The sequence below is a fragment of the Mesoplodon densirostris genome, chromosome 13 (assembly GCF_025265405.1).
Source record: "Mesoplodon densirostris isolate mMesDen1 chromosome 13, mMesDen1 primary haplotype, whole genome shotgun sequence".
Classification (NCBI taxonomy): Eukaryota; Metazoa; Chordata; class Mammalia; order Artiodactyla; family Ziphiidae; genus Mesoplodon; species Mesoplodon densirostris.
This window is the reverse complement of record NC_082673.1, coordinates 14,633,198-14,652,306: the sequence shown is the minus strand read 5'-3', so window position 1 is coordinate 14,652,306 and position 19,109 is coordinate 14,633,198. Positions and strand designations below refer to the sequence as shown.

General features: G+C 40.9%; 1 protein-coding gene across 4 annotated transcripts in view; it reads right to left on the bottom strand.

The window, feature by feature from the left end:
- Positions 1-18,215, bottom strand: part of SULF1 (sulfatase 1) — a 164,197-nt gene extending 145,982 nt beyond the window's left edge. For all 4 annotated transcript variants that reach the window (XM_060115978.1, XM_060115974.1, XM_060115972.1 and 1 more), the window contains exon 1: positions 17,964-18,215. The gene's annotated coding sequence lies outside the window, so the exon portion shown is untranslated. The remainder of the gene's footprint in view (positions 1-17,963) is intronic.
- Between the last annotated feature and the right edge of the window lie 894 nt (positions 18,216-19,109).

The window sequence follows — 19,109 nt, the reverse complement described above, 5'->3', positions numbered from 1 at the left end:
GGCGTGGTGTTGCACACCAGTTAGCAAGTTTTTATTGGAATCTCGGTCTTCTCTGCCTCACTAGCTTGATAGCAAACTTTCATTTAGCTCTTTACCAAAAAGCCTAGTAAATTGTGGGAAGACGTACTTTACTGGCATTGGCAGTTTAGTCGGGAAAAAAAGGGTGTAACTTGCAGGCAAATGTAAACTCCCTCATGTAATTAACGATGAGGTTTTACTGTTTAGCATTTATGTAGAACTTTCTTTTGAGAAAAAAAAAATCGGCATTGATTTCTGAAGACAAACTGACTTGGGTCCAAATCCTAGCTCTACAGGTGTGTAATTTTTTTTTTTAATTTTTAGTCTAGGTCCTTTTCTTCTAACTAGGATGACTAGTACAGAAATAATGAAGTCAGAAAGTGAATAGCAGTGTCTAGCACGTGGTCGGTACTCAGTATCATTCAGTTTCTCCCTCCTTTTCTGGCTCTTTTAGGGTGTTCGTGTCCTAATCACTAGTTCAGTATTATTTGCCCTGAGTCAGTAAAAAACATTCCTTTCTTCAGTGTGCACCAACTAAGCGGTGACCCTGGCAACAGCTGCTTAGGTTTCTGTATTTAAATATAAATATTAAATGATATAAAGAGATAACAGTAAGGGTCTCTTTAAAAAGACAATGATAACTATTAATAATAACCTGAATGTTGTTGTTGTGACTTCAGCCCTGGAGACAGTTATTCAGGGCATCAGGTCAACTCAAGCTGTTAGGGTTGGTGTCAGAAATCCAAAGAAAGCTTTTGCTAGAAAACAGTGGATTAGAGAGACATAGAAAAAAAATGAACCGAGGGAATATCATCCAAGATATTTAGTGATGCCGAATCCAGTTTGCCCCCTCCAGTCTTGTGAGCAGGCGGAGGAAAAAATGGCAAATGCAGGGCTTCCCTAGTGGCGCAGTGGTTGAGAGCCCGCCTGCCGATGCAGGGGACATGGGTTTGTGCCCCGGTCCGGGAAGATCCCACATGGCACGGAGTGGCTGGGCCCATGAGCCATGGGCGCTGAGCCTGCGTGTCCAGAGCCTGTGCTCCGCAACGGGAGAGGCCACAACAGTGAGAGGCCCGTGTACCGCAAAAAAAAAAAAAGGCAAATGCAAAAACATATATGCTAGAGAGCAGGGGCTGGGCAAAGCATAGGAGCACAGACTGGGCAGAGAAGATGAGGAGAAAGCAGAGGCGTGGGGGACATAGCTGACCGCAGGGGCTGAAGTCTCTGAGGGATGCTGATAGTGATAGAGGATGTGCTGAGCCCAAGACAGGAAAAAGCCTCGTTCTGCAGAATCTGCAAGTACCCGTGTCTGGGGCTGGCAAGTGCATTAGTGAGAAGAACCAGAGATTAAGAGCCCAAGCCTGAGGCAAGGGTGATGGACGGCAGGAGGGGTGATAATGGGCAACGCCTGAAAGGAACTGCTTTAATGCTATAAACCGGTGCCAAGTGGAGAAACCTGAGACCCGATGTGTGATTGACTTCCACGAATGCACTTTTTACCCTGAAAGTCCCTGACGCTGCAGTCAAGTTAAGCTGTGCACTTAAGGTGTCTGCGTGCTGGGGGACGGTGCACGGGGTAGGACAAAGGTCATATTACTAAAGCAGGAAAGAGGTAGGAGAATGTTGTCCTCTTGGCTCACCTAACGATTCTTGTTTAAGTTAAAATGGATACAAGTGAATATTATTGGAAACTGGTGTGGGAAGAAACCACAAAAGGGACAGCTGGATCCGTGGGTTGGAAGAAAGGAGGTGGAAAAGTATATATCCCCTGTATCCTGCCACTTCCCTTGACCTCACGTCTTCCCTGACTGGTCCCTTCCTGCATCGTCAGCCGGCATCTGCGAGGGCACCTTACATAGTAAGTCAACTGTGTTCAGCTTTTATCCTGACTGGTTATAGCAAAGGGAAAAATCATGGACTCCCAGCAGTAAGACTGAGTATGACTTTTCTCATAGAGACAGGAGATTATCCAAAAAAGGTTATCCAGACCGTCGAAATTTGTCAGATTATTGACAGAGCAGTTCAAGTTTCCAAAAGCTGGCTTAAAAATTTTTTTAAGTGAAATTTGGTTTCTTCTTTACATTTTTTTTCCTGGCTTTGAAACTGTGTGTTTTGCTGTAAAGCCGAGGTTTGGCAAATTGAACCAACTCAATTTTTAGGTCTTGTATTGAAGTATTTAGAGCATGACGTCTTAGAAGCTTTTTAATAGAGAATTCCAAACATCATTTATTCATTTAACAAACATTTACTGAATGCTTAGTGTGTGCCAGGGGTTGCTGCTGATACAAATAGGATGTGGTACCTGCTTTTTCAAACGTATGCTTTTCCATACAAACTGTGTTCCTGGAAAGAATTCTCTCGATTGCAGAATTGAAAGATCACTGAATATATGGGAAAGAAATTGGCTAAAATATCAACTGAGCTTAAAGGAAAAAAGGGAAAATGTGGAATAGGACAGTTTAATTAATGGTAGGAGTTCAGAGTGGTCCAGGTCCTGCCTTAACCCCTATACTTCTACACATCAGTCAAGTTAGTCAGACTCTCAGACATGTTTCCTTGTTTGTATGATGGGGACCATGAGAACTGCATGTCATAGAGATGTTGAACAAATTAAATTAGATAATGTATATAAAGCACTTACTTGCACACAGCAGGTAGGTATTCAATAAACCTTAGCTGTTATTATGTATAATATTAGTAAATAAAACACAGGCATCTTTTTCAGTTATTTAGTTTTGTTCTTTAAGAGAATGTTATTTTTTTCTATTACTAAATAAAGCATGAGCCCTAGAATTTTTAGATATGGTCATTAGGAGTATAAAAGGCATTGGAATGTCAAGGGCATAAATTGGAAAGAGTACTCGTTCTGGAATTTTAGGACCTGAGTATCTCTCTGCAGAATATGACTGCCAGTTAATAGCTATGAACAATAATGATACAAGTAACCTCCACAGCCTGTTTCTTAATCTGTAAAATGGGTCCAATAATGCCTGTGCTATCTACTTCATCCAAAGAGTTATGAGGATCAAACAGGATTGTAAAAATGATTTGAAATGGGTAATATGATATATAAATAAAAGTTATAGCTAAATAAGAATTATGAGTTTTCCCTTAGCTATGGTACTGATTACTGATGACTGGCAAAAAACGTAATTGTGGTTTATAAATATTTTAAGTGGAAATTACTTTTCAGTTTATACAGGAATAGATGATAGGTTTGGAGGAAGTGTGGAGAACTAGAAGACCTGGATTCTAATCAGCTCTATTAGCATATGCAAATTATTTAACTCCCATGTCTCTGTATCTTTTATACAAAAGTTTGTATTTGAAAATAATTACAAAGAAAAAATCTGAGGTTTGGAGAATTGATCTAACTTACAGAAAAGTTGCACAAATAATAGAAAAAACACTTGCATACCATTTACTCAGATCCATATATTGCTAATAGTTTGCCCCAATCTTCTTATCAATTGGTCACTCACTTTCTCTATGTATTTATGTATGTTTGCATCTATATATTTTGTTTGTTTGTTCTTCCTTGAATTCAATGAAAGTTGCATATGTCATGGTCTTATAACCCTAAATACCTTTCAGTGACACAGGTACTTAGTTGGGTGACATGCTCCACAGGGTGGTAAAAATCAAATGAAATGTTGGAAAGCACTTGGGAAGGTATCAATTGTTATATAAAATTAAAAGTTTCATAAATTGGGAAAAATCAAATTTCATAAAACATCAGAGGAATTACTAAGGAAGGAGAAACTAAGGAAGTTCACTTTCAATGTGTATAAGAAGCTGAAGACTGAGCAAACTTAGGAGTCTCTGCGATGAGTGAGGGAAACGAGAAAGATGCTCGCGAGTTATATTACTTCTGGAGGGACCTGCCTCTTTTTGTGTGTTGTTTTTTTATTTTTAACAGTTTGCCATTTTATGTGGTCCCTTTGGTGGAGATGGTGAGCATGTTTGAGAAAAAAATCATAGAAACTCAAGGGCAGTTGCTGCTCAGAGGCAGAACAAAAGAGCTGTAAAGAGTTTGGGAAGCGTTCAGCTTTATTTCTACTGGTCCTCCCTTTGAGGAGTGAAAATGACCTGCTTTATTTTCATTATAAACAACAGTTGAGATACAAATAAGAAATAGGAAAGCATGTTTTATAGAAGTGGTCAATGTATAGGCTTAGTTGAAAATAGTATGAACAAAGTATTCTTAAGGACCAAAGACATAATTTTTCATAGAATCCGTTTCCAGCACTCGCTGTGATGAAGGTTTAGCTATATGAAAAACAGGTAATTATTCTGCCAGATTACCTCTACATTGACAATAGAATTCTCCCTTTCATCAGCAGATGTAATACTGGTAAGCCTGATTTCTTTATAATAATAACCAGGTTTCCCGTCACACCCTCCAGTGAACTGAAATATAGCCAATAACTTAACAATCTGAATTCAAATACTCTTTTTCCTGTGGCATATTTCTTTCATTGCTCTGAAAATTATAATGGCTTTCTTTAGGTACTTATAACAACAAAAAGAAATCTAGGACATGTTTTAAAAACAAAACTATTTTTTCAAAAAAATCAAAACCACACTTAAGGATTCTAAGTTCATCTTTTATTTTGGATTATTAAATTGTTATTCTCAATAGTGCAAGATGAAAACTGTAAGTTAATGGTTATGAAAGACATTTATAATCCAACAATGATTAATTTTACTTCCTTTACAAATAGATCCGTTTTAGGCATAAATTATGTAGGTATATAATGGTATATACACTCACATAATTTATAAAGCTGTGAAGAATATGGCTCTTATACTTCTCTTGGGAAAAGTCCAGTACCTGGGGACGTATTTAAATGTTTATTTCTCAGTGAGGTGACATCACTGAGGGACAGCCCAACTGATGTAAGGCAACAGGTTTCCCTAATGTAATATATTTGTAATCACTTGAAGCATAAAGCAGTGAAGTAGGAGCTAGAAGCCATGAGTTCTAACACTGATTACTCCGCTCACTAGTTCTCTAGAATCCTCTCTCAGATTCAGTTTTCCGGTGTGCAGAAATGACATATTTGCTTTGCTTACCCAAAGATTGCAAATTCCGATGATTTAACTCAAGGGAAAATGTTTTGAGGGAGTGGTGGTAAATACTGTTGTCATGGCCTGGGTATCATTCTTTTGGCAAAGGTTAAAAAGTGCCTTTACAAATAAGGCTCTTGATAACAAAGCTACACACTTTTGAATCAGTGCTTGGGTATTTCTGGTAGAATGGATTTTCCGCAAAGAATACATCTAAACGGTAAATGCTTTTGCTGGTATTTGTTCCAGTCCCAAGAATTCTCTGCAGTCCCTGATTTTTCATCATGGCACCAGCAAGAGGGGCCATGGGAGAGCTGGGTTCATAGCTCCATGTTCTCCTTAGTTCTAGTGTACAACTGACGCATGAACTCCGGTTAATCCTGGTAGAATTTTACTGCCTTAGACTTTTTGATAAAGCCTGGCCTATAGAACTATCTCTGGTAAGAATGAGTTTTAGGATTCTCAGGCAGGCTTCAGTTTCCTCAGATGTAAAAGGAGGGATTTTACGTAGATGATCTCTAAGGTCTATCTCTAATATTCTGTACTTCTATGATATTTTCTGTGCCTTTCCTGGGAAATCTAGCCTTAATTCTGATTATTTAAGAAAACGACACGACATAATATCTGGTAGCTTTGACAGAATGTGCGATAATTTCCTCTTTCTTCTAAGTGATTTAAAGCCTCTCATCTCACTGGCAAATTGTCCTACAAATGAGAAAGTGATTTTGAGCCAATGAATTTTTACAGTCAAATCCCATGACAACAAACAAACAACGCCCCCCCCAAAAACAGTATGATTTACTGTGGAGTTTACAGGGCATTTAAATTTATGATATGCAGCAGATAATGGATACTTTCACTCAGGTGGGACGGGTCTATCTAGCACTGTCCTTAAAATTCTGGTCTGCTGTAGTTTTACATGTCCTTAAAAATGGAATTGTCACAATCAGCTCAGTTCAGCTCTCAAGAGAAATTAATTGATAGCATAGACTCCTGCATGGCGGGCGCGTGAGTGACACCCAGCTCTACAATTTCGCATCTAATCAAGGAAGATGGGAATTCTAGTTGGCCTATTGTCTATTTGAATCTGTTTCTGGATGGAATCCAGCTGGCTCAAATGTAGCCCTGGGACAGTGATGTGGGCAGAAGAAGGAAAAAAATTAAGCCAGAAAACTGGTGCGTGAGACAGTGCTTTCCACACTGTCAGAAGAATTGCCTGGGGTAGCTGTGAGTTTACTTTTGATTAGTTTCCTAAAATTTCTCAGGGACTAAAATGCAATTTTCTATCCCAATTATCCTTGATTATTCTGTCTATGACTATATAATGAAGACCTATATATCAGGTATATCATCTTGAAGCTATGCTTGATAGACGCAGAGGTTTAAAACTTAACTTCTACCTTATAGTTTCTAATAGTAAAGAGAGGGAGCAATATTAAAAATCTTTGAAGAATAGCAAGAAATGCAAAATTGTACCTAATTAAGAGCTAAAATTATACGGCAACATTTTAAGTGGTAAGAGATCACCTATGAGAAGGAAATTACTAACAGTTGGTATAGCTAGGAAAAGAAAGTTCCGTGGAGGTAAGGGGGTAATTTTTCTTCAAGGATGGGTGAGATGTGGACATTGACAACCATAACGGGAGGGCAGTCCGAGCCCAGAAAACAGTATGAGCAAATCCTTAGTAGTAGAAGTAAGTGATGTAAATTTAGGAGATGCTGGACCAGCTTAGGAAAGGGCAGAAAGCACATTGGGGAAAGGGGATGGCTGTGGTGGAAAAGATGATGTGGGGGTCCTTAAAGGCTGGTGTTTCATTTAGGCTGGACGCTGTAGGAAACTGGAAGATGGCTATTTTAGAGTAATGGAAGGGCAGGATGAAAACAGTGCTAAAGGAAGATGAGTTTAACAGTGATATGTATGAATGGGAAGAAGAAAGATAAAGCGTACGCTCCATTTAGAAGCAAGAGGTGACGCAGAACTGGATTCAAGTCCTTCCCTGTTCCCCCCACCATCGTTTTTAGTTTTAAGGAGAATGTTTTATTTATTTAGACTGCTCTTAAGGGAAGAGCGGAGTTTTCCAGTTAAGGAGAATAATGTAATCTAGATGGAGAGAATAGCAGAATAAAGGTAAAAAGGTAGTGGGTGGCATGCTCCTGAAAGGTTAATTTGCTCAATATCTCATTATTAACGGTAGCCAAGTTCTAGAATCCAGGTTTCCCATGTTTTTCCACTTTACCACCCTGCTTCTTTTTCCCAGCTATAACACTACTGCCACTATTTAGCAAATTTTATGTCATTGCTAGCCACATTTTAATTTACTACTTGCCCAGCATGAAATGTGATTTACCTGAAGCCAATGAGGCAGTCCAGTGGGGTTTTCTAAGCTTCCAAAGAGGTTAGAACAGGGGCAGAAGCAATTGGAAAAATATCTCCAATTCCACTTCTGAGATAACTGTAGTGGTTGACCAGAATGGTGGCTCTATGGGTCTCTGATTTTAGAGCAAAACAACTGAGAATAACAATCGCTATGCATGAAGTGTTTCATAAAGCTTATGTCCTCTCTGTTTTCTGTCCTTATTTTTGTGTCAAAAAACATGACTCTAGGACAGAACATGTTCTGACTGGTATTTTTTTCCCCCCTTCCTCTCCATTTATTCATTTTTCTTTTCTTACAAGGACCACGCTTCTCCCATTGAAGAAGTCTTTGTACCCCTGAGACAGGTCGACAAGCTAACATGTAGGAGTAGAATCCTGAATTGAAATCTGAGTTTAGACAGTCTGAGACGAAGGAGGTTAGCAATATCAGTCCACATGCCATACCTTCATCTCCAAATACGCACATGAGCCCATTGACCTACATGGACACCAGCTGAAGAGACCTAGTGTTAAACTTGACAGCTAAATCCAGCTTTTGTGCTCACTGCAGATGATGATGTTTATTGCTCTAATGATGGCACTTGTGTATTCTATCTTTTTCCCTTGGTTCCTTGCACTGGATGTCTCAAGAATGACCAATTCAGTCATTAGCCATTAATAGTTTCCGAGTGTACACTGACTCATGCCAATTCAAACCCCATGCAACCCTACATGAGAACGAGACTTACAGGTGCTGATACTTAGGCTGGCATTTCTCCCATAGGAACCAGGGAACATGGTTCAGAAAACTCAGTTGAGTAAAATAAAGTGGGCCAGAGTCTTCATTAGAAACTTGAACAGAACCCAAGTCTCTTTTGAGGAACCAAAATGCTGTCAGGTCTCCCACAGATTTCTAGCAACAGGACTACGTTTTAAATTCCAAATCTGGCAGACTCAAGCAGTGTATTCTTTAATCGTGCTGCTCCCAATATCTAGTGCAAGAGTGTGAAATGGCAAATATAATCCTCTACCTCTAATAAAATTATACCTAATCCTGAAAACTATTCATTGATTTAGTATCAAGAATGGCTCTCGTGTTTTGGAGAGAAGCTTAAAATGAACTGTGGCTGAAACAAAATAAAAGCATGGTACAAGAGGAGATAGAAAGCAAAGCAGGGGGTGGGGTGGGAAAACCTTAAAATTAAAACTGATTTGTCTTTGTAGTTAGTGAAAAAGGGAGTGTCACTATCACTTGTAAAATGTCATTCATACATTCTGCAAAAGGATGTCAACCAAGGTGGAAGCTGAAAGTTCTGAGCAGAAGCAACTTAAATATTTCATCTCTTCTTGCCTCTAGACTCTTTAAATTATATGTCCCTCTTCAGCAACATTGTCTTAGTTGAAAGAAGAGAATTATAGGTATTTTGCAGAAGTAGTTTGTTGTTCTTGACTTGAAAATCCCTTACTACCCTAAAGTTTAAAAACACTAGAATAGTTATTGGGTCAACGATTTTCTTAATCTGAGAAAAGATTCTTTTTATCTAAGGAGGCATATGTCATAAAAAACATCAGTTGTGTATGTCTTATGTCCATTGATGATCAGAAAGTTAGATTTTATCTGTTTAAAATTATATTACTAAACATTTATATGCACATATATTTACCTGTGTTTGCATTATAAAGTTATCCCAACCATAGCTTGGGATATTTATGGTGTTGCAAAATGAAATTCCACCATATTTATGGTGTTGCAAAATGAAATTCCACCTCCAGCATCCCCATTTTCCTTAGGTGGTGTCACCATTCCCTGGCTACCTGGGCTTGAAGCCTCAGTGTCTTCTCTGTCACTTGTCTTTCCTTTGTCCTCTATTTGACCAATTACCAAGTTGTTGATATGGTCATTTAGTTCTTCACAATGTTTCTTACACCCATCCTTTCCTCATTCCCAATGTCACTGATGAGAACAGGCAACCCTTTTTTTCTTTTTTTGGACTCCTGGTAGTCTCCCAGTTGTGTGTTCTCTCTCTCTGTCTCTCTCTCTCTCCCCATTCCTGAAAACTCTACTGCTTAAACTTCCTAAGGCATCTATTTCAACTATGAAATCCAACCTCTCTACCTGATGTCCTGATGTGTCACCACACTCTAGAGTCTGGCCTAATTCAGCTGACATGACATGCTTAAAATAGAAAAGAGTACAGAGGAGAGGCAAGCAAGGACCACACTCTTTCTCTTCCTCCTTTCCCATCTTCTCCCTCCTCCTCCATCACCCCTCTTCCCTCCCTCTTCCCCTGCTTTCCACCCTCTCCTCTGCCGAGTACCTCTCTTCACTGTATTCACAAATCCTCTGACTCAAAAATACTATGTCGTGGCTTGAAAATGACATACACAGTTTAACTCCAAGCCTTAACTCAACTGGTTCCTTCTGCCATCTTGGAGAAAGAATACAGCTGTTTGACTCCTGACTAAGTTCTAGGCGCTTAATTTTATTATCTCATTGAACCTTGAAAACCTCACTTTGTGATCACCATATCCCCATTTTCTAGAGAAGGAAACTGAGTAAAAGAGGGTAAATGAATTGTCCCCATGGAGTTTGTAAAGAATGGAGATGAATCACAGCTCTGATTCATCTGCTTAACGACGTGGAGAAAAGTCTTGGCCGGCTCCAGTTCCAGCCTCCTCCAGTAGGGGGCTCTGTGGACACCCCTTTTAATGAGTATTAATAATTGATCTTTAACCACAAAATTCTTTCCATTGCTACTAGAAATTTTTTTTTGTAGGGGGATCATTTTCCGCTCACAGCTAAACTAGAGATTCCTTCAGGGCAAGGATGATGTCCTATATTATTTTGTACTCCTCTCAGCACTAGCATAGAAATACATACACAGGAAGTTCTTGAGTACACACGGACTAAATGAATGAGCACATTGACGCGGCTTTCTTAAGCCTCTTCCTTTTGACTCCATTTAGAAGGCACCTATGGCTCTTCCTTAGACATCAGATCAACTGCCAAAAAGTAACTTAAACTGTTTGATATTGAGCCTATCCCTCAAATCTCTTTTACTAAATTTAGAGGTCATATAGGAAAAGAATGGGATAACACATGTGAATCCTCTAGGTGTCTCAAATAAAAAATATTACATAACCTATGCTTTTATTCATTTGCTATATCCAGAACATTTTCCTTTTTCTTGCCATCGTGAAGCTCTCAAGAGGAAAAAAAAAGGAACATGTGATTTGTAGGGGCCTCTTTTTGCGGGGGATGCACTTCTTATAGATGAAAGTTAAAAGCTGAAGTTTCTAGAATTTCTGGATGCAACGCCAAGCACATCTGTGTACTAGGACGTTCTACTCAGGGGAAGGTTGATTATTGGCAGGTGAAGGTTAAGGGGGAGGCTTTAAACTGGCAGGAAGTCTATTCAGAGGACGTGTTATAGAAAGGTGATTTTGATGCTAAGCCATATGAGTGATAGGAGTTTGAGGCTAATATCCACAGGTGCACACTTCTAAATTAACTTATCAATAAATGCACACTCTGTATGCATTTCATCTGTTCCCCCCATGACCCTGGTATAGCTAATATCTCAAAATAGGCTAACATTCAGTTTTATTTTAAGTTAATACAGCAGGTGTTGCCTGTGAGTTATAACACCATGCCACAAAACTGGACAATAAACAGAACCCCCTGTAATTCAGATTTCCATTTTGTTTATTAAGAATGTGCTCTTATGGGCTTCCCTGGTGGCACAGTGGTTGAGAGTCCGCCTGCCGATGCAGGGGACACGGGTTTGTGCCCCGGTCCTGGAAGATCCCACATGCTGCGGAGCGGCTGGGCCCGTGAGCCATGGCCGCTGAGCCTGCGCGTCCGGAGCCTGTGCTCCGCAGCGGGAGAGGCCACAGCAGTGAGAGGCCGGCGTACTGCAAAAAAAAAAAAAAAAAAAAGAATGTGCTCTTATTGTTCAGAAAAATGGGGAAATGCTTAGACTGGTGTATTTGGGGCCTCCATCAAGGGAATGAATACAGGAGGAGTTTCCCGAGTTCTTGAAATAAACTTGTCTCAGGCCTATTACGTATTCCATGAAGTGGAAAAGCTGCATATATTAGTAGCTCTATTTGCAGACGGGAAAAAACCATAGAACAAAGTAATAAAAAAACTAGTTCAGGGTTTCAGTTTATTGTAGCTAATTCTTTCTAGCAACCACAGTTTGTTGCTGAGCTGAAGATCTGGACAAAGCCAACAACAGAATAGAGATGAAAACTGAAGAGAATTAAAAAAAAAAAAAGCCGAGGAGAATAAAACAAAAGCAAAAATACGTGAAGGGAGATGAACATCTACTTCAGAGTCAATTGCTTTAAAACAGAAAATTCAGTTATTGTAGTTTTATAACATGATTGGATATGGGATAAAACAAGTCCCCTTCTTACTATGGTTCTTCTCTTCCACAAGTGTCCTGTCTTGCTCATGAGTTTATCCTCCACGTAAACTTTTCAATCTTTATTTTACGTTCAACCAGCGCCATCTGGGCTCTTGCCTGTTCCCAAACGCTGCTCCCACTGTCAGCCATCTAACTCTCTTGTGTGAGAATTGGTTTATTATTTTCTGAAATTTGTAGGTTAATTTGGGGAGGCTCTACCTTTTCACCAAGAAACACGTGTCTGCTCATTTATTCAGCATAGCCATTCAATATCAACCTCACCCACTACAGTTAATGAACAGTGGCATGGCCAAGTTTCCTAGATTCACAATTTCAAATATGCAGGAATACTTTCTTACAGATTTCTAGCTGTGTAGTAAAAAAGGAGATCAGCATATAAGAAAAGGTTTTACCTTTGACGGTCAAGAGAAGAGCTACATTTTTTTTTAATTAACAAAGGTTTAACGCACTATCGTGCAGTAGTACGTGGATCCCATATTTTGAGCAGCTAGTTTATCTGCTACAGCTAAAGATGAGGTCAAGCCACGTAAGTGTTAATGCTTCGCTTTGAAAGTTCTATAGTCATGTTTGCTAGGAAGACAGAGGCATCTCCAGATATATTGCCTTGCCCTTCGTTTAGAGGAGTTCCAGTCTCTTTCCTCTCGCTGGTCTGGGGCAGGTGCAGACCAGATGATCAGGATTGGAAAGAATATCCTTTGATCTGTCCCAAGATCCTGAAAACTGAAGCTGAATGACCAGTGTCCAAGGATGTGTTTGCTAGGTGGCATTTAGTGCTTTGTGAGATCATTTCTCGGTCAGCTGCCCATCTGGGGAAAGGGTACAGATAGACAGCTCAGTGTTTGATGGTGGGTGCAGAGTTTGGGCACAGGCCAGAGCTCAAGCTGATTGCTTTCAGCTTTTGGTTCACTTTGGTTTAAGGGTGAAGGACAGCAAAGGTCCAAGCCCCTTGTTTTGTCTAAATGGTATCTTGCTTTACCAATTACTTCTGGAAGTTTGACCTGACTCTCTACGATGTTTTGCCAAGTTATGATTTCTTTCTGAACCGTGGGCCAGGAGGAAGGAAGAGAGGCACATGACCCTTTGGTGAATTCAACTCCCTGCTGGGGTCCACTGTTTGGGCCCTTTGTTCCCCCAGCCCTGTGGCCCAGCCACTGCTGTTTATTATCCTTTAACTCAGGACCCAGGACTCTCTCCTCCCTGCAAAGGGTATTCAACTGTCACCATTGTCCCTACGGGTCCATTAACTCAGTTGCTCCAAATACCTAAACGCCAAAAGCAGCTCCTCTGGCGCTCTCTCTACCCCCGCTCCCTTCCCCACCCCCTGCCTTTGGTGGCAGAGAAAAAAGCTAAAAGAAGACACACGTTAAATAAACAGATAGAATGAATGGTCGACATGACCGAGATGAACACAGCCATGCATCCTAGGTCTATATCTGCATATGCATCTACCCACCTTCTCTCTCCCCCATTTATTGCACATGTGCTGAGCTAGGTGCTTTGTGGTTTTCTCTCTCTTCATAACATCCCCCAAGAAAGTATTTCTATCTTCATATTACAGAGGAGGGAGCTGAACGGTTAAGTCACCTGTCCAAGGCCATGCAGCTGGTCAGAGGGGGTACCTGGATTAGAACACAAGTCTGTCTGAACCCCAAAACTGGACTCTCCTGCTTCCAAAATCATGTTTGAAATTTCACACCATAGCGGGGCAGCTAATAGATGTAATTCCTACCACGGTTATAGAAAGCTGAAATAGGAGGGGAGCTTTCAGAAAATACTCAAGCTTAATTTTGGACAATCGTTTCACACATTCTGCCCAAGTGGCATGTTTCCTAAGCTGCCCCCAAATACAATCTATCAAGTTTTATCGGGGTTTTTTTTTTCCATTTCTCTTATAAATGGAGAGGAGACTATTAGAGCCAGTAAATGGCTCTAAAGTGGGGTAACTAGAGAGGAAAGTGCCTTGGATGTTTGAATGTCCCTGTGAGCTAGCCAACACCCATTTATTAGTAAGGCATAAAAGTGGACCAGGCCGGTTCCTGTCTTAGGAGTCTTCACCGTACCTGAGGAGTCAAGTGATAAAAAGGCAAAGTAGAAAGTAGGGCTAAAAAAAAACAAGGTAATTGTGCTAACTGCAACCCACAGATAACCAATAGCCTCAATGGAAAGAAAACATCACTGGGAGATGTAGTCAGGGGAGGCTTCCTGGAGGAGGTGGAACTTAAGCGGAAGCTTTGAATAATGAGTATACAGAGGTGATAAGGATGTCCTACACACAGGCTTATAAACGTAGAACTAGAAGGAATATCTCACATGATGATAAACTCTCATTTTGCAGACAACAAGATGGAAAACTAGAGTGATTAGGGGTAAGAGAAGAGACCAGGCAGTGGGGGACATTGAGCTGGCCACTTGAGCCACAGGGAAGGGTAGACTTCTGCTGCTGTAGGGATTTGGTGGGAGATACAGTTGGAAAGTTGGGGCTGAATAACAGAGGGCCAACATGTCGGACTGAGAAATTCAAACTTTATCCTGTGGACAGTGAGGGTCCATGTGGTAATTCTTAGCTGAGAAATGCTCTGATGGAAGCCGTGTTTTAGGAAGCTCAGCCCACAACTGGTGGACAGGAGGGAAGTGGAGGCGAGAGGACCCGTTAGGAGGTTGCTGTAATGACCCCCATGTGATTGGATCATGGCACTGGAGTGGTAGCTGTGGGCCAGATGTGGGTGACGCTTTAAAGGGAGGACTCACAGAATTTGATGACAGATTGGCTATGGGGGTGAGGGGAATATCAAGAGAGAAAAAAAAGCTAACAGGCTAATACCCCTCCTCCCCAGCATATTGAGTTTGAATTGAAAATATTTTAAATAGGAAACATATTTCAGGACAAACTTTTCCCATAAAATATCTTCTTTCAAGTATCTTTTTCCGCCCATGGATCTAACAAAAAGGAAAGGTAAATTCACCATATGACCATAGACTTAATTTCATACATGAGCCTCCTTTTCTTCAAAGTCGATAATGATGATTAAAAATAAAAATCTATTTAGAGTCAGCTCCTTAAACATGTTAATCCCCTTAAATTTACTCCATGCTCTCCCCACAAAAAATATTGCAGAGGGAAAAAAGAACCAGATGTCCTGACCTGACCCATCGGTTGGCCTCATCCACCTGGCAACGGTTGGTGAAATCTCAGTACTCAGTATTAGAAATTCTGCTTTCTGGATTCCTAAAGGATAAACCATTTAAATCTAAAACACAAAAGAACCAAGCCCCTATCCTTTCCCATATGGGTATATAATTAAGACAGTAAATGCAAAGTGTCACACGTCCCACTCGTCTCTGCTCTTACAATGGAAATGACCACAGCAATCTGCTTGAAGTCACATAAATTTCCTTAGAAGGGAAGAGTAGAACCCTTTTAGTTCTTTGATGAAGGTTCCTGCGTATCACCTACCACGAGTTCAATGATTATCTGCATTCATGTATTTTAGTTTTCCACGCCACTGTCAAAGTGGGTTTTGTAAGTGAATGGATCAAGCTTTCAGATTGCTTTTCGCCTCTGAGATCTGTCACCTTACTGCGTGCCTAGATCACAGGATGCAGCCACAGGGCAAGTCGAGATCTCCCTCAGCCCCACCCCCCAGCGATTTTTCACCTCGCTGGGAGGGATACCCAGGGCGCTCAAACACTTTCACAGCTGTTAGAATACTGATGGGAACTTCATGTGTGTTACCATCACAAGTGCTGTCAGGAAGAAACCAAATGTCAAACTGAGGTATGTAGAAGTCACCATAAATATGCCTCTGAATGTTTACCATCTGGAACAGTGGCTTTAGATTTTGACAAGAAACTGGGATTGCCCTGCGGGCAGTGTCTTGAAACAGACCCTTTGGGTTCGTTAAGTACCTTAGCCTTGTTAGGGGGAGTAACACACAAAGTTGCCTTCTCAAGGTGTGAATTTATAATTTCTCAACACTTCCTTTCTTGTTTTCATCCTGCCTAAATCCTGCGGACAGTTGAGTTTTCGTGGTGGTGGTGGAGGGGATTCTCCCATATTGCCAAAATCCTGGGCAGGCAGCCTGGTGGTCGGTCTGTAACATTAGCAACATATGCCTGTGGCAGGGGAGGGGGATTGGGGCTCCCATGGCTAAGCAGGGACTTGCCTTTGTTAGATGCCATCACGCCAGATCTCCTGGAGGAAAAGCCCATTGGTGAGGAGGGGCTTGACTTTCTCCTGAAATATCTCTGCTATCGTGAAAAATGGCCTTGGTAGCCAGCACTGTACCTGCTTGCAGCCTGTGCCTATAATCCTAATCCTGACACAATGCCAGATATTAGTTTGCCTTTCTGTCTTTATTTTTTTAAACCCCAGTTCCATTGTAAAGCTAAAATGGAATGACTGGAATTCCAAAAGACTGCAGCTTATGAACTTAGTCCCGTTTGGGTTATGTAATATTGGGAATCGGATCTTACTCCGTTGTAATAACTGCCTGGTTATTTATGAGGATATTTTCACATTGAAGAAGATTTCTGAGCCTATTTCAGAGAACACTCTGAATAACAACTAGATACTATAATAACAAATTCTTGTCATCTGAATTTTTTAAAAAGAGGATTAATAAACAATAATGGAAAAGAAAAAAATAAATACATTTTTAAAAAGAGGATTACAAAAATCAACTCTCTCGTGGCCAAAAATATATGTAGTGCAACTTGAAACATAATTTTTCACGCATCTTTTTGCAGCTGAATATAAAAATCACAGAGCATTAGCCATAAATTCCTGTTATTCAACTTACAAAACAGCTCCTATTTCAGAATAGCTTACATACAGTATTATTCACAGACTCTCTCACCTGCCAAGGGTGAGGACAGTGTATGCAATGTGGAAGTCCAGTAGGTGCAAAAGACGTAACTCATGGACTCACCTTGCTGGATCACAAACTTGAAAAATGAAAATTTTATGTCTTTGATCCCTGTAAAAATAGGGCATCAACTTGCAAGGCCTTTGTTATACCACAAATTAAGCATCAGATATAAACCCCATTGCCACGTTCAGTTCAATCTAATTTTCATGGTGCTTTTGTCAGAGTGGTTAAATTAATGGCTACTCACAGATACGATGACAACTCATTTTGTGTTACCGGATGACCATTCATTTCCAGTGACTAATTTGTAATTAAAACCTTTTGTTTTTAAACGTTTGTTTAGAACCAAGCCAGAAAATCTATTTACATTTAATTAACACTTCAGAGAGCCTGTTTAAAAACCCATAACTGTAGGGACTTTAACGATCCATTACAGAGATGCTCCTTTACTTTTCAGTGACTTGTAAAACTTTCACAAACAGATCTGCACATGAATTACCTCCATCTGCTCCCCTGCAGCTGCAAAAGGGCCAGTGTTAAAAAGCACTTTCCTACTTCCTCCTTTTCTGCTTTTCTTCTAGCTCTAAGCATTTTTGTTTTAAAGACGCTCTCTCAGCTGCTCCGAAGGCAGCCCCTTCTCTTAAGGAGTTTCCAACTTTAGAGTCCATCTCCAAATTGTTTTCCAAACACTTTGGTCCATCACAAATCAGACAGGACCGACACTGCAAAAATCGGGGAAGAAAGCTTTTCCATCTCTGCCAGCAACTCAGTAATAGACTCTTCAAAGAATCTTGGTCAATTGGGTAGTAAAATGCAACAGTTTGAAAGAGACTTTTAATTTTGAAAGCTCAGATACATGCATTCTTGGACTTACCCATCCTTTATGAATAATTTAGAGCTCCTGTCTTGAGTGTGCAACGAGGCTATGAAAGGGTGGCGACCGACACGGCTTCCAAAGACATGTTCTGAGCTACACCTTCCAGAGCAAGGCTTGAGGAGTGTTAGTTCTATAAAGACAGCCAAGCACCGAGCTATGTTCACTGTTATCTGTCAGCCGTACAATAGCAGCATTGATAGGAGAGCAACAACTGGGTTTGACAAGTGTGCTGCGCTAGCATTCCATTCAAAAGTATGTTGAGAGAGAGAGAGAGAGAGAGAGAGAGAGAGAGAGAGAGAGAGAGAGAGAGAGACAGGCGCATTCAATATCTTTTACTTTACCTGAAAAAACTGCGTTTCTTGTGGCTGCAGAAAACGAATTCCTCCTCTTCTTCCCCAAGCAAGTAATTCTCTTGCCTGCAGCTCCCGCTTGGAGAAGACCACACAGCTCCAGCGAGGCAGCCTTCCTGATCCTAATCCCCACTCCAATGTGATGACACACACTAACCCCAACCATCTGGTGAAACACGTCCTCAAGCACTCAGCACAGTGGTGTGTCAAGACGGGCTGCCCAATCCATTTGCTGGGGCTGGGTGTCTCTCACCGACTGGAGGCTGAGGGCAGGGCTGAAACTGGAGGTCTGAGAACTCCCAGTCAAGTAACCTGAGATTTTCCGAGAGAAAGAACTGCTATAAAAAGAGAAGACGTGGGAGGTGCTAAAGAGAAGGTGGAGGGAATTAATTACGCCGGTGGCCAGTTGTGCGGTACTTTTCACAACTTGTGCGCCCCCGGGGGACCGTGGGGACCCTCCGTAGGATGCACAGAAACACTAAAAATCTTTTCCTGCCGATCTAGGGAGCGCAATCTACTCGGCGAGCACCCATCCCCCCCCGCCCCGCCCGGGAGATAAAAAAAATTCATCTTGACATACTGATAAAGTGTTCATGTGGGAGTTGTTTGCACTGAAATGTGACATCTACATTTTGAAATCCACACTCCTACCTTCCTGTGATGAGATTGCGGCTGTCTCCAGCATTCCTGGGAGGAAGCGGGTGGGGAGTGCAGCTAAGAGCAGAAACTTCTCTCTTCCCACAGACAGCTCTTCACGGTTTGTCAGGGGCTGAACTTCAGAAACAGTCAATGAAAATCATTTTCGTTTCTACTCGTGTAAAATAGCACGCGCCCCCATAGATAAAGGCGGCTTTTTGAATCACTCGCTGCCTTCACAGACATCTCTTTGTAAAAAGCGCTGGGTACCAGAGGGCTGCACTCTGTCATTGATTATTTTTATTGGCTTCTAGTTAATTGCACTTATAATGTCCATATAGCCCAAACAGCTCATTAACAATTTGGCTTTGAAATGTTTTCAATTTGGGGCCATTTCAATACCTCCTTCTTCTGTGCGTTTCTTTCTTTTTTTTTTTTCTTTTGAGTTGTCTGAACTGTTTTATAGAAGTAATTACTTTGATAGCAATTTGAATGAGAAAA